This window comes from Panthera pardus, unplaced genomic scaffold (genome assembly GCF_024362965.1).
Source record: "Panthera pardus isolate Hobbes unplaced genomic scaffold, ASM2436296v1 HiC_scaffold_13, whole genome shotgun sequence".
In the NCBI taxonomy this organism is placed as follows: domain Eukaryota; kingdom Metazoa; phylum Chordata; class Mammalia; order Carnivora; family Felidae; genus Panthera; species Panthera pardus.
In genome coordinates, this window is record NW_026526688.1 from 111532265 (window position 1) to 111546188 (window position 13924).

Below are 13924 nucleotides of genomic sequence, written 5' to 3' on the forward strand. Positions count from 1 at the left end.
TTCGAGCCCCGCGTCGGGCTCTGGGCTGATGGCTGAGAGCCTGGAGCCTGCTTCCGATTCTGTGTCTCCCTCTCTCTCTGCCCCTCCCCTGTTCATGCTCTGTCTCTCTCTGTCTCAAAAATAAATAAAACGGTAAAAAAAAATTAAAAAAAAAAAAAAAAAAAAAAGATCATAGGTTCTGTTGTCAAACTACCTGGGTTCCAAATCCTGACTCCAACACTTACTTGAAATTTTTAGAAATTTACTAGTTTTCACATCCACAATATGTAAATTACACTAGTGTATTTATTTTTGTGTTTTGGGAAAGGCTGAGTATAAAGCATTTAACCCCCTGCCTGGCAAGAGGAAAACACCTTATGTATGTTCCCTGCTATTGTTATTTGCTACAACATCTCTATCATCATCAGAGAGTGTCAGTTACCTGCAATTTGTTAAGATCTCTAATTTTAAAATGCTTTATTTATTTCTATGGAAATCCTTTGAAAATACACCTTATTCTTTTCTTCATTTTTAAGATAAAGACCACCTTGTCTTGGTGACCAGGCTTATTTTAACAGACATTAATTTTTATTGACTCATTATACATTTGTAGATATTAAGGTGTTTTGCTTTACTCAATTCTTTACTAAATGCCAACAAGAGGAAACTGCTCTATAACCAAGAAAGTGTTAAATACCAATTCTAAAAACATTTTTGGGTTCTTTATGAATTATACAGACAATAAGTTCCATAGGATTGCTGTGGATTTTAGTGATTAAAGAAAGCTTTATAGATGGGATTTCAGCTGGATCTGGAAAAATGGACTTATTTTTACTAATCCTCAGATGAAGTGAATCCGTTTACACTGTGGGCTCAGTCAGTTTCAGGTGAATGCTCTCCAACAGTCACCTGGGGATAAGCCTATCATGCCAGAGAAACGTAGGCTAGGAGAGTTTCCTAACAACACGGAGCACGAACTGGCCTGCCTCTGGAATTTGGATGGAGTATTGTAGGTGCATATCCCTGGCATCAAGCTACCGCTCTAAAGAAAGCAATGTTTTCCTCTTCTTCCCTCTTGGAGGACAGTGCTCTGATGTACTGGAGAAGAAGAAAGGAACTAACATAAGAAACATTAACTTATGTTTCAGGTATGTCAAGCAAGCCTTAGGATTATTAAACTCACAGGATGATATCTCAATTCTCCACTTTGTCAAGAGTATACTTGAAATGGATCATGTGTTTAACAGTGAAGTGATATTTAGATAACTGTGCCCTGTTAAAAATTTGTTTTGCCAGGAGCAGAAATAGAGGAGTTGAGCTAAAAGTCCAAATATGAGATGAGCTTCACAAATAATTCGATGATTGTTGTTGGGGGAAGTGTCCAAATTAAAAAAAAACATAGGAGAAAGGGCAGTGGAAGATCAAAGTGGACAGGGAAGCAGAGAGCTGGAAGGGCAAAGCCTGGCCCTTCCATTGTGTGCGTGTGCAGCCAATATCTCTGCGCTTTGATGATGCTGATGGAGGATTATAAGCTTCCTATGGTATTTTTGGAGAAACTCTGAAAATCGTTTTTTCTAAATTCAGGTTAGGTTGACTATAAGAGGATTAACTGTGTCTGTATCAAAAAGGCTTTCAGGGATATAGGGATTTTAAGGCACTTGAAATAATCCCTGCAGAGCAGGCAAGAAAATAGTATCTTTACTTTAATCGAGTAAAAGATATTATTAAGGAATCACACATGATGGATACAGTTCAATTTATTACAAAATTATCTGCTTAGCAAAATTAAGCAATACTTTATTAAGGAAGCTTTATGTATATAATTTTTTCATGTATTGATGTACCATTTGTTTCAGCATATCTGTTGCTTACAATTTAAAAAAAATGTCATTTGCTATTTTTAATTTATTTTTTGCTCTCTCTCTCTCTCTCTCTCTCTCTCTCTCTCTCTCTCATCCCCCCACCTCCTGGTTGTATAGAAGTGCAGTATAATGTAAGAGTTGAGAGTCTGATTGTGGAGTGAGGTAGATCTAGATTCACATTGAATCCTGGGCGACTCATTCCATATATGCCTTTCAAGTTACTTAGTTTCTCTGCCTCAGTTTCCTGATTAGTAAAGTGAGGATACCAACACATATCTCACTGTTTTGGTGACAATCCAATATGGTAATATATGTAAGGTGCTTAAGTGGATAAATATTGTGGCACATAAATATTGTGGAATATATAAGAGCTCGTACTTTTTTATTCCTCATATGAGCTTTCATGATGATTCTGCTGACAGTTCATACTCCATATTTGTTGTACAAGCAAATTTATATTTATGTTTCCCAGTTTCAGTTTTGCAGTTTGATACAGGTGATGATGGTGATGATGATTCCCTGTGAACAGATAAGACAACTGAGCCTCAGAGGTTTTAAGTCATAAACAGAAGTAACTGCTAAATAGAAAAATTAAAATATGAAATTAGTGCACCCAATTTTAAGTGACTGAGATTATTTTTCTCTTAAGTGGTATATAGAGTGAGCAGTATGGAAAATGAAAAAGGAAAGAGTGATTTTTTAAAAAAAAATCAATATGGTGTTATCATTTATAACTCATTTCCCTGATTCTGTTGTCCTGTGACTAAAACATCGTGTCTTCATCTCTAAGGGCTCACAGACAGTGGCAGGAGAAATACATGTTGAGTGTATGGAAAAGCACACAAAAGGGGAAATGGGCAAGTATTTTCAATGCACCACTTTAAGGAATGAGATTTTTTACTGTTGCCCAGAGAGTTCTTAAAATATGGGGCATACCACATAAAATATAATTTAAAGGAGCTCTCCCATCCCTCTGAGATAAGCAAATGGCTATAGGGATTTTATCCAGCTTAGAAGGCAAAGCCAGGACACTTTCAGCCTCATTCATATCCTTGAAGGGAACTGTGGAATAGGGTATTTTATTTGGCTTCATTTCTACTGGCAGGAAAAAAAAAGAAGAAGAAAGAAAGACACAGTATCAGCTCAACAGGATTTTTCAGGTCTTAAGGATTAACCATTGAAAAGAAAGACAATTTTATTAAAACTTCTTCACTTTAACCATCTATAAAGGATTGATTTGAGCTATAGATTCCAAGAGGTTTTAAATTAGGTAGCGGAATCATTCGTCTTTACAAAATCAACCAGTCAGGGCATCAAAATCTAAACTCCTTGGGAAAAATAATGCTATATTTCTTTCAGTTGAGTATTTCTATACTGAGGACAAGATTAGAAGTTATGACATTGGTTAGGAAAAGCTGCTGTTTTTTACTTCAAGTCCACAATGTCACCTATCTTTTATTTCACCTACAAATGCTTTATGTACTTTTTTAAATGAAAGATAGGATAAATACATCATTTTCTTTTTTAATTTAGCAGGTTTCAAAATGAGTCAGTTTCCTAGCATCCTCAAAAAGTGACCAATACATGTGAATTTAAACAGGCAGTCTGTTACAGTTATTATCCACATGGATACCTGTATTGTCCCAAGCCTGTTTTACTGTCCCAAGAAATCTCTCTTGGATTCTGAGTCTTTTGGACATACCCTCAATGGGTTCTGACAGCTTTCTTACTTGTGTACAAGACTCATCCTGTATACTTGCTACCCAGCCACTTCTTAAGGAGCCTGGCTTACTTATAGGGGGCAACAATTTTTAGATGCCACAGTTGAATGTTGGAGAAACCAAACATTTTCTGTAAGATATTTAGCATAGCTTATTATCTGAAATCTTTAAATTATTATAATTATACTTAAGTACCAAACCAGAGTAATTTATTTTTATTTGTATTTTTTATCTTTAATTTTTATTTATTTTTTTTTTACCTTTGACCTCCTTCACCCATTTCTCCCACCTCCCAATCCTCACCTATGGCAACCACCAGTCTGTTCTCTATATCTATGATCTTGTTTCCCTCCCACCTCAAATTCCATATGTGAGAGAGATCATACAGTATTTGTCTTTCTCTGTCTGACTTATTTCACTTAGCACAATGCCCTTGAGGTCTATCCATGTTATTGCAAATGGTAATATTTCATTATTTTTTACTGCTGAATAATATCCCTCTGTGTGTGTGTGTGTGTGTGTGTGTGTGTGTGTGTGTGTGTGTACCACAATTTCTTTATCCATTCATTGATAGACATGCAGGTTGTTTCCATATTTTGACTATTGGAAATAATGCTGCTATAAACATGCAGTTACATACATTTTTTGAGTTAGTGTTTTAATTTCCTTCTGATAAATACCCAGAATTGGAATTGCTGGATCATGTGGTAAGACCTACTTTTAATTTTTTGCAGAAAAGTCTTCACTGTTTTCCATAGTGGCTGCCCAATTTTCATTCCCATCAGCCATGCACAAGAGTTCCCTTTTCTTTACATCCTTGCTAACACTTATTATTTCCTGACTTTGATGATAGCCATTATAACATGTGTGAGGAGATATCTCACACATGATTTGCATTTTCTTATGGTTAAAGATGTTGAACATCTTTTCATGTGCAACATGGCTTTTTATTAATGGTTTTAATTTTATTAATGGCTTCATTTTCTGTGCAGATTTTAGTTTGATGTAGCCTCTCATATTTATTTGAACTTTGGTTGCCTTTACTTTTGGCATCAGATTTAAAAAATTCATCACCAAGACCTATGTCAAGTTGCTTACCACCTATGTTTTCTTCTAGGAGTTTTATGGTTTCAGGTTTTGTGTTCAAGTCTTTAATTCATTTTTTAATCTGTTAATTTTTGTAAATACTATTAGATAGTGGTCCAGTTACACTCTTTTGCATAAGGCTTACCAGTTTTTTCATCATGATTTATTGAAGAGACTGTCCTTTCCCTATTGCATATTCTTGACTTCTTTGTTGTATATTTATTGACTAAATATTTGTGGGCCTATTTCTGGGCTTTCTATTCTATTCCATTCAATTTTTTTTCCTTAATGCTTTATAGCTTTCAGTATGCAGGTCTTTTACCTCCTTGGTTAAATTCATTCTTAGGTGATTTATTCTTTTTGATTCAATTGTTAATGAGATTTTTCTTCTTAACTTCTCTGATAGTTTGTTATTTTTGTGTGTATTGATTTTGTATCCTTCAACTTTTAATTATGTTGACTAAAAGTGGTGAGAGTGAGCATCCTAGTTTTTATCTTGGTCTTGGAAGAAACACTTTTTCACTATTGAGTGTGATATTAGTTGTGGCCTTTTCATATATGGCATTTATTATGTTAAGGTACATTCTCTTCCTACCCACTTTGTGGAGAGTTTTTTTAAAATCATAATTGGATGTTAAACTTTGTCAAATGCTTTTAAAAATATATATATTTGCTTTTGAGAGACAGAGAGACAAAGAGAGCATGAGCAGGGGAGGGGCAGAAACAGAGGGAGAGAGAGCCCCAAGAAGGCTCCATGTTTATTGCAGAGTCTGACATGGGGCTTGATTCCATAACAATGAGATTATGACTGAGCCAAAATCAAGATTCTGACTTTCAACTGACTGAGCTACCCAAGCACCCCTTGGCAAATGCTTTTTATGCATTTTTAAGATGGTCAAATGATTTTTATCCATTTTTTATTACTAATAATTTATTTATATTTTAAATTTACATCCAAGTTAGTTAGCATATGGTGCAACAATGATTTCAGGAGTAGATTCCTTAATGCCCCTTACCCATTTAACACATCCCCCCTCCCACAACCCCTCCAGCAACCCTCTGTTTGTCCTTTATATTTAAAAGTCTCTTATGTTTCATCCCCATCCCTGTTTTTATATTACTTTTGCTTCCTTTCCCTTATGTCCCATCTGTGTTGTATCTTAAAGTCCTCATATGGGTGAAGTCATATGATATTTGTCTTTTTCAGACTGACTAATTCCACTTAACATAAGACCCTCTAGTTCCATCCATGTAGTTGCAAATAGCAAGATTTCATTCTTTTTGATTGCTGAGTAATACTCCATTATGTATATATATATATATATATATATATATATATATATATATATGTGTGTGTGTGTGTGTGTGTGTGTGTGTGTGTGTGTGTATCACATCTTCTTTATCCATTCATCTGTCAATGGACATTTAGACTCTTTTCATATTTTGGCTATTGTTGATCGTGCTGCTATAAACATTGGGGTGCAGGTGCCCCTTCAAAGAGCATACCTATATCCCTTGGATATAGCAATTGCTGTGTCATAGAGTAGTTCTATTTTTAATTTCTTGAGGAACCTCCTTCCAGAGTAGCTGCACCAGTTTGCATTCCCACCAAAAATGCAAAAGAGATCCTCTTTCTCTGCATCCTCACCAACATCTGTTGTTGCCTGAGGTGTTAATGTTAGCCATTCTGACAGGTGTGAGGTTGTATCTCATTGTGGTTTTGATTTGTATTTCCCTCATGATGAGTGATGTTGAGCATTTTTTCCTGTATCAGTTGGCCATCTGGATGTCTTCTTTAGAGAAGTGTCTATTCCTCTCTTTTGCCCATGTCTTCACTAGATTGTATTTTTGGGTGTTGAGTTTGATAATTTCTCTATAGATTTTGGATACTAACCCTTTATCTGATATGTCATTTGCAAATATCTTCCCCCATTCTATCAGTAGCCTTTTAGTTTTGCTAATTGTTTCTTTCACTCTGCAGAAGGTTTTTATTTTGATGAGGTCCCAATAGTTCATTTTTGCTTGGGTTTTCCTTGCCTCTGGAGACGTGTTGAGTAAGAAGTTGCTGTGGCTGAGGTCAAAGAGTTTTTCGCCTGCTTTCTACTCAAGGATTTTGATGGCTTCCTGTTTTACATTTAGGTCTGTCATGCATTTTGGGTTTATTTTTGTGTATGGTGTAAGAAAGTGGTCCAGTTTCTTTCTTCTGCATGTTGCTGTCCAGTTTTCCCAGCACCACTTGCTGAAAAGACTGTCTTTATTCCACTGGATATTCTTTCCTGCTTTGTCAAAGATTAGTTGCCCATACGTTTGTGAGTCCATTTGTGGATTCTTTATTCTGTTCCATTGATCTGAGTGTCTGTTCTTATGCCAGTACCTTACTGTCTTGATGATTACAGCTTTGTAATACAGCTTGAAGTCTGGGATTGTGATGCCTCCCCCGTTAGTTTTCTTTTCCAAGATTGCTATGGCTATTCGGGGTCCTTTCTGGTTCCATACAAATTTTAGGATTATTTGTTCTAGCTCTGTGAAGAATGCTGGGATGGGTATTGCATTGAATATGCAGATTGCTTTGGGTAGTGTTGACTTTTTAACAATATTTGTTCTTCCTATCCAGGAGCATGGAATATTTTTCCATTTTTTTGTGTCTTCTTCAATTTCTTTCATAAGCTTTCTATAGTTTTCAGTGTATAAATTTTTCACCTCTTTGGTTAGTTTTATTCCTAGGTGTTTTATGGGTTTTGGTGCAATTATAATTGGAATCAATAGATTCCTTGATTTCTCTTTCTGTTGCTTCACTTTTGGTGTATAGGAATGCAACTGATTTCTGTGCACTGATTTTATATCCTACAACTTTTCTGAATGCGTGGATCAGTTCTAGCAGTTTATTGGTGGAATCTTTTGGGTTTTCCATATAGACTATCATGTCATCTGCAAAGAGTGAAATTTTAACCTCCTCCTGGCCAGTTTGGATGCCTTTTATTTCTTTGTGTACTCTGATTGCTGAGGCTAAGGCTTCCAATACTGTGTTGAACAACAGTGACAAGAGTGGACATCCCTGTCTTGTTCCTGACTTTAGGGGAAAAGCTCTCAGTTTTTCTCCATTGAGGATGATATTAGCAGTGGGTCTTTCATATATGGCTTTTTGATCTCGAGATATAATCTTTCTATCCCTACTTTCTTAAGGGTTTTTATCAAGAAAGGATGCTGTATTTTGTCAAATGCTTTCTCTGCATCTATTGAGAGGATCATGTGGTTATTGTCCTTTCTTTTACTGATGTGATGGATCACATTGAAATTGAACCAGATATTGAACCAGCCCTGCATCCCAGGTATAAATCCCACTTGGTCGTGGTGAATAATTTTTTTAATGTATTGTTGGATCCAGTTGGCTAGTATCTTGTTGAGGATTTTTGCATCCATGTTCATCAGGGAAATTGGTTTATAGTTCTCCTTTTTAGTGGGGTCTTTGGTTTTGGAATCAAGGTAATGCTGGCTTTATAGAAAGAGTTTGGAGGCTTCTATTTTTTTGGGACATTCCATTTCTATTTTTGGGGGACAACTTCAAGAGAATGGGTGTTAACCCATTTTTAAATGTTTGGTAGAATTCCCCTGGAAAGCCATCTGGCCCTGGACTCTTGTTTTTTGGGAGATTGTTGATTACTAATTAAATTTCTTTATGGGTTATGGGTCTGTTCATATTTTCTATTTCTTCCTGTTTCAATTTTTGTAGTTTATATGTTTCTAGGAATTTGTGCATTTCTTCCAGTTTGCCCATTTTATTGGCGTGTAATTGCTTGTAATAGTCTCTTCTTCTTGTTTGTATTTCTGCTGTATTTTTTGTGATCTTTCTTCTTTCATCCTTGATTTTATTTATTTATGTCTTTTCTTTTTGATCGAATTGGCTAGGGGTTTATCAATTTTGTCAATTCTTTCAAAGAATTGACAGCTTCTGGTTTCATTGATCTGTTCTATTGAGTTTTTGGTTTCAATAGCATTGATTTCTTTTCTAATCTTTATTTCCTGTGTTCTGCTGGTTTTGGGTTTTATTTGCTGTTCTTTTTCCAGCTCCTTAAGGTGTAAGGTTAGATTGTGTATCTGAGACTTTTCTTCCTTCTTTAGGAAGTCCTGGATTGCTATATACTTCCCTCTTATGACTACCTTTGTTGTGTCCCACAGGTTTTGGGCTGTGGTGTTATCACTTTCATTGGCTTTTATGTACTTTTTAATTTCCTCTTTAACCTCTTGGCTAGCCCATTCACTCTTTAGAAGGATGGTCTCTGGTCTCCAAGTATCTGTTCTATTTCCAAATTTTTTCTTGTGGTTGATTTTGAGTTTCATAGCATTGTGGTCTGAAAATATGCATGGTATGATCTCGATCTTTTTGTACTTGTTGAGGGCTGATTTATGTCCCAGTATGTTATCTATCCTGGAGAACATTCCATGTGCACTGGAGAATAATATGTATTCTGCTACTTTAGGATGAAATGTTATGAATATACCTGTTAAGACCATCCAGTTTAATGTGTCATTCAAAGCCATTGTTTCCTTGTTGATTTTCTGTTTAGATGATCTGTCCATTGTTGTAAGTGGGGTGTTGAAGTCCCCTACTATAATGGTATTATTATCAATGAATTTCTTTGTTTGTGATTAATTCATTTATATATTTGGGTGCTCTCACATTTGGAGCATAAATGTTTACAATTGCTAGATCTTGGTGGATAGACCCCTTAATTATGACATAATTCCCTTCGTCATCTCTTGTTACAGTCTTTATTTTAAAGTCTATATTGTATGGCTACTCTGGCTTTCTTTTGTTGACCATTAGCATGATAGATGGTTTTCCATCCCCTTACTTTCAATCTGAAGGTGTCTTTGGGTCTAAAGTGGGTCTCTTGTGAACAGCATATAGATGGATCTTGTTTCTTATCCATTCTGTTACCCTATGTCTTTTGATTGGAGCATTTAGTCCATTGACATTTAGAGTGAGTACTGAAAGATATGAATTTATTGCCATTATATTTCTTGTAGAGTTGGAGTTTCTGGTGGTGTTATCTGGTCCTTTCTAGTCTTTGTTGCTTTTGGTATTTTTTTTTCATATTTTCTCCCCTCAGAAAGTCCCCCTTAAAATTTCTTGCAGGGATGGTTTAGTGGTCATGAACTCCTTTAGTTTTTGTTTGTCTGGGAAACTTTTAATATATCTATTTTGAATGATAGCCTTCCTGGATAAAGAATTCTTGGCTGCATATTTTTCAGATTCAGCACACTGAATATATCCTGCCACTCCTTTCTGGCCTGCCAAGTTTCTGTGGATAGGTCTGCTGCAAACCTGATCTGTCTTCCCTTGTAGGTGAAGGACTTTTTTTCCCTCGCTGCTTTCATGATTCTTTCCTTACCTAAAGATTTTGTGAATTTGACTATGATATGCCTTGTTGATAGTCAGTTTTTGTTGACTCTAATGGGAATTCTCTGTGCTTCCTGGATTTGATGTCTTTGTCTTTCCCCACGTTAGGAAAGTTTTCCATTATGATTTGCTCACATAACCCTTATATCCCTTTCTCTTGCTCTTCATCTTCTGGGACCCTTATGATTCTGATGTTGTTCCTTTTTAATGAGTCACTGATTTCTCTAATTCTTCAATCATGCTCTTTTGCCTTACTCTCCTTCTTTTTTTTTCTGCTTCATTGTTCTCCATAAGTTTGTCCTCTATATGGCTGATTCACTGCTCTGTGTCATCCATTCTTGATGCTGTGGCATCCACTTGAGATTGCAGCTCAGTTACAACATTTTTTATTTCATCCTGACTAGCTTTTGTCTCCACAGAAAGTGATTATAATCTGTTTTCAGCCCCAGCTAGTATTCTTAATATCATGAATCTAAATTCTGGTTCAGACATCTTGCTTGTATCTGTGTTGATTAAGTCTCTGGCTGTCATTTCTTCCTGTTGTTTCTTTTGGGGTGAATTCCTTAATTTCATCATTTTGAAGGAAGAAAAGGAATTAATAAGGTCAAAAAAATTAAAATTAAAACATTAAAAACAACACACAAAAAATCAAATAAAGGATGTTAGATCCTAGGTGTGTTTTGGTCTGGTTGTTGAAAGGAGCTTGATATATTAGAGTAAAAAGGGAAAGATAGGAAAAGAATTAAAAAAAAGGAAAATGTTTGAAAGTTTGAAAAGCTGAATTCAATGAAATAGAATAAAATGAAATGGTGGAAGTAAAATAGAAGTTGAAAAATTTACAAAAAATGTAAAAAATATAGTAGATCAAAATTAGAGAAAAATATTTTTGATAAAAATGGAAAATAAACATTTTTTTCTTTCTGTATTCAAGAATAAGAAAAGAAAATTAAAAAACATTGAATAGATGGACCAGCAAACAGACTGAAATACAATGGAAATTACATCAGTTTCCCCTGGAAATCAAACTATGAAGCGCTTTATAGTCTGTAACCTAAGCAGGCAGAGAGACTGGTGGTATTCCTGAGGAGCAAGGTTGGCCCGGTTGGGTGGGGCTTAGTGTAATGGCTCCATTCTCCTCTAGATGGCACTGCTTAGCTTACTGGGGTGGATTGTAGTGGTACACGTAGGTGTGTATGTGTATGCATGGGAGGAGTGAAAATGGCTTCACCCAGCTACACAATCTCTAGTATCAGAACTCTGCTTTCCCTGACCAGCTATTGGATACCCCTCCTTTATCTCTGGCTCCTATCAACTCCTGACTTTTACACTGTCCATGATCAAGCCATCAAGTTGCCAGGCGGCACCTCCCTCCTTACTTATATCTCAGATGGGGCTGTTTCCCATCCCCTCACTTCTGAGGGACTTCAGCTTTGACCTGCTCAGATCTTCTAGGGGAGGGTCCTACCTAGCAATGGCCAGGTGCCAGCAGCACCCAGGAACATTCATGGGACCATGCTGCTGCCAATGCCCAGAGCCTGTGGCTGGGTGCCAGCCTGCCCCAGAAAAAGTTCATGCAATCATGTAGCAGCAGCATTTCAGGGATTATGGAAAATCACAGCAAACATCTAGTACCAGGCTTTCCCCTTAACATCCTTGTTCCAACACCAGTGAATGTGGTTTTTTTCCAGGGTCTGCTGGGACCTTTGTCCATGGGGTGGCTGCACAGCCTCTACCAAATGTCCTCCCTCCAGGGGAACTGCCTGGCTCCCTGTGGCCCAAGGACCCCTCTGACCTCACTCTCTGCTACTGGGAATTCACCCTTCCCACCAGAGCACCTCCAGGTATCAAGCTGTGGAGTTTCCAATTGTGCACTCCTCCTGTTTATAGAGACTTAATGGAATTTAAACCCTCTCCTTTCTTCTTTATCCTTTTTTTGTTCAGTCCCTTGCATACTCTTTCTTTTCTCTCCAGCTGCTTTTGTACTCTCCAACCCCCCCCTCGCCCCCCATCTCCATCCTCTCTCCACAAGCAAAAACAGCTCCCTGCCCTCTGTGGCTTCTCTCTCCCCCAGTTCACCTCTCTGCACCACATACCTGCTGGTTCAGGTTGTGTAGATTGTTGTGTTAATACTGAAATCAGTTTTCTAGGTGTGCAGGATGGTTTAGTGTTGATCTGACTGTATCACAGGGATGAGAGATGCAAAAAAAAACTTCCATGCTGTTGCACCATCTTGGCTCCTCTCTCTACCCTTCATTTGGTTAATGTGACATACCATACTGACTGGTTTGTAGGTGTTGAGCCAGCCTTGCAACCCTGCAATAAATCCCACCTGATCATGTTGTGTGATTTTTTTTAAATGTATTGTTGAATTTGGTTTGGTAATATTTTGTTGAAGATTTTTGCATCTGTGTTCATCAGAGATATTGGCAGAGTAAGTTAGTTCAATAGTTTCCAGTTAATTTTGGTGATGTGTACCTGTAAGTAAAACATTCTCATGATACACCATCATTATAGGTACATTTACTCATTTTTGAACTACATACAAGTATTATTATATTAATGTATGTCATAAAAAGTTAGCCAAAAGTGGAAATAGACTTTCTTCATTTAAATTTTTTAAGTGTTTATTTATTTTTGAGAGAGAGAGACAGAGCACAAGAAGGGGAGGGACAGAGATAGAGTGAGACATAGAATCCAAAGCTCCAGGCTCCAAACTATCAGCATAAAGCCTGATGCAGGGCTCAAACCCATGAACTATGATATCATGACATCAGCTGAAGTCAGATGCTTAAGTGACTGAGCCACTCAGGTGCCCTGGAAGTAGGACTTTTATAATATTTTCTTTTCACACTCCAATGTGTTGTATTGTGGGTGGGGGAGAGGGATGGGTTACCCTCTATTGCAGAAAATACTGATATATACTATGAAGGTCAAATATTGCATATTATAATTTATGTAATACTTTACACTTTTACCTGAATATTTCTTCTTGTCAGTTTTGAAAATTAAATCAGTATTTAGTGAGGATTCATTCTTTGATAAATATTGTAAAATACTTGAGATTTAGAAGAAGCAAATTCTGAATGTTCCTGTTCAACATTGTTTTTTGAATCATAGGTCCTCTGGAATTCCTTGGTCTGGCTGGTGTTTTAACTGTTTTGTTTAAATACTTGCCAGCCAATAATAAATAAGAAGTCGTTATCTGTTAGTGTCAATTTAAATGGCACTGTTGAATGTATATAGAATTCTCTCACCTTTTCCAATGCTAGTGCTTACCTTCTGTTGAAATCAGTGGTTTTTATATTCCTGGAAATTTAATGAAATGCTACTTAATAAGAGTTAGTTTGATTTTGGGGAATGCTGAATTTTCATTTATGATGATAGATTTAAGTCCTATTGAAGACAGTGTTTGGGGCTTTATCATAAACTGCCATCTATTTCAATATAGTAATACAATTTAATCTCATTGCCTGGGTGTATACTATAAACTGTTGGTGAATAAAAACCATATATATATATACATATATATATATATATGTATATATATATATAAAAAACTAGGTTTTGAAACAAAACACCACATCACTATTCAGAAACAGGTTATGTAGTTCATTTTGAAATATGCAAACTCTTTATATAAAACATAAAATATTTATTATGGTTAAGAATGATCTTTGCTATATTTTAAAATAACTATGTTGGATTAATTATGGAGCTAATAAGTATCATTCACATTTTGTGTCTGCATTTATTTTGTTACTGTATAGTTCAGGATTGGCAAAGTGTAAGAAACCAAATAATAAATATTTATTTGAGGCTTTAGAGGCCATATGGTCTCTATTGCAGCTATTAAGCTCTGTTGTTGTAGAATGATA

The 13924-nt window shown here is 36.2% G+C and overlaps 1 long non-coding RNA gene across 1 annotated transcript in view; it reads left to right on the forward strand.

The window, feature by feature from the left end:
- The first annotated feature begins 834 nt into the window (after positions 1–834).
- Positions 835–13924, forward strand: part of LOC109248219 (uncharacterized) — a 205404-nt gene continuing 192314 nt past the window's right edge. The window contains exon 1 of the long non-coding RNA XR_008421717.1: positions 835–1127. This is a non-coding gene — a long non-coding RNA (uncharacterized LOC109248219). The remainder of the gene's footprint in view (positions 1128–13924) is intronic.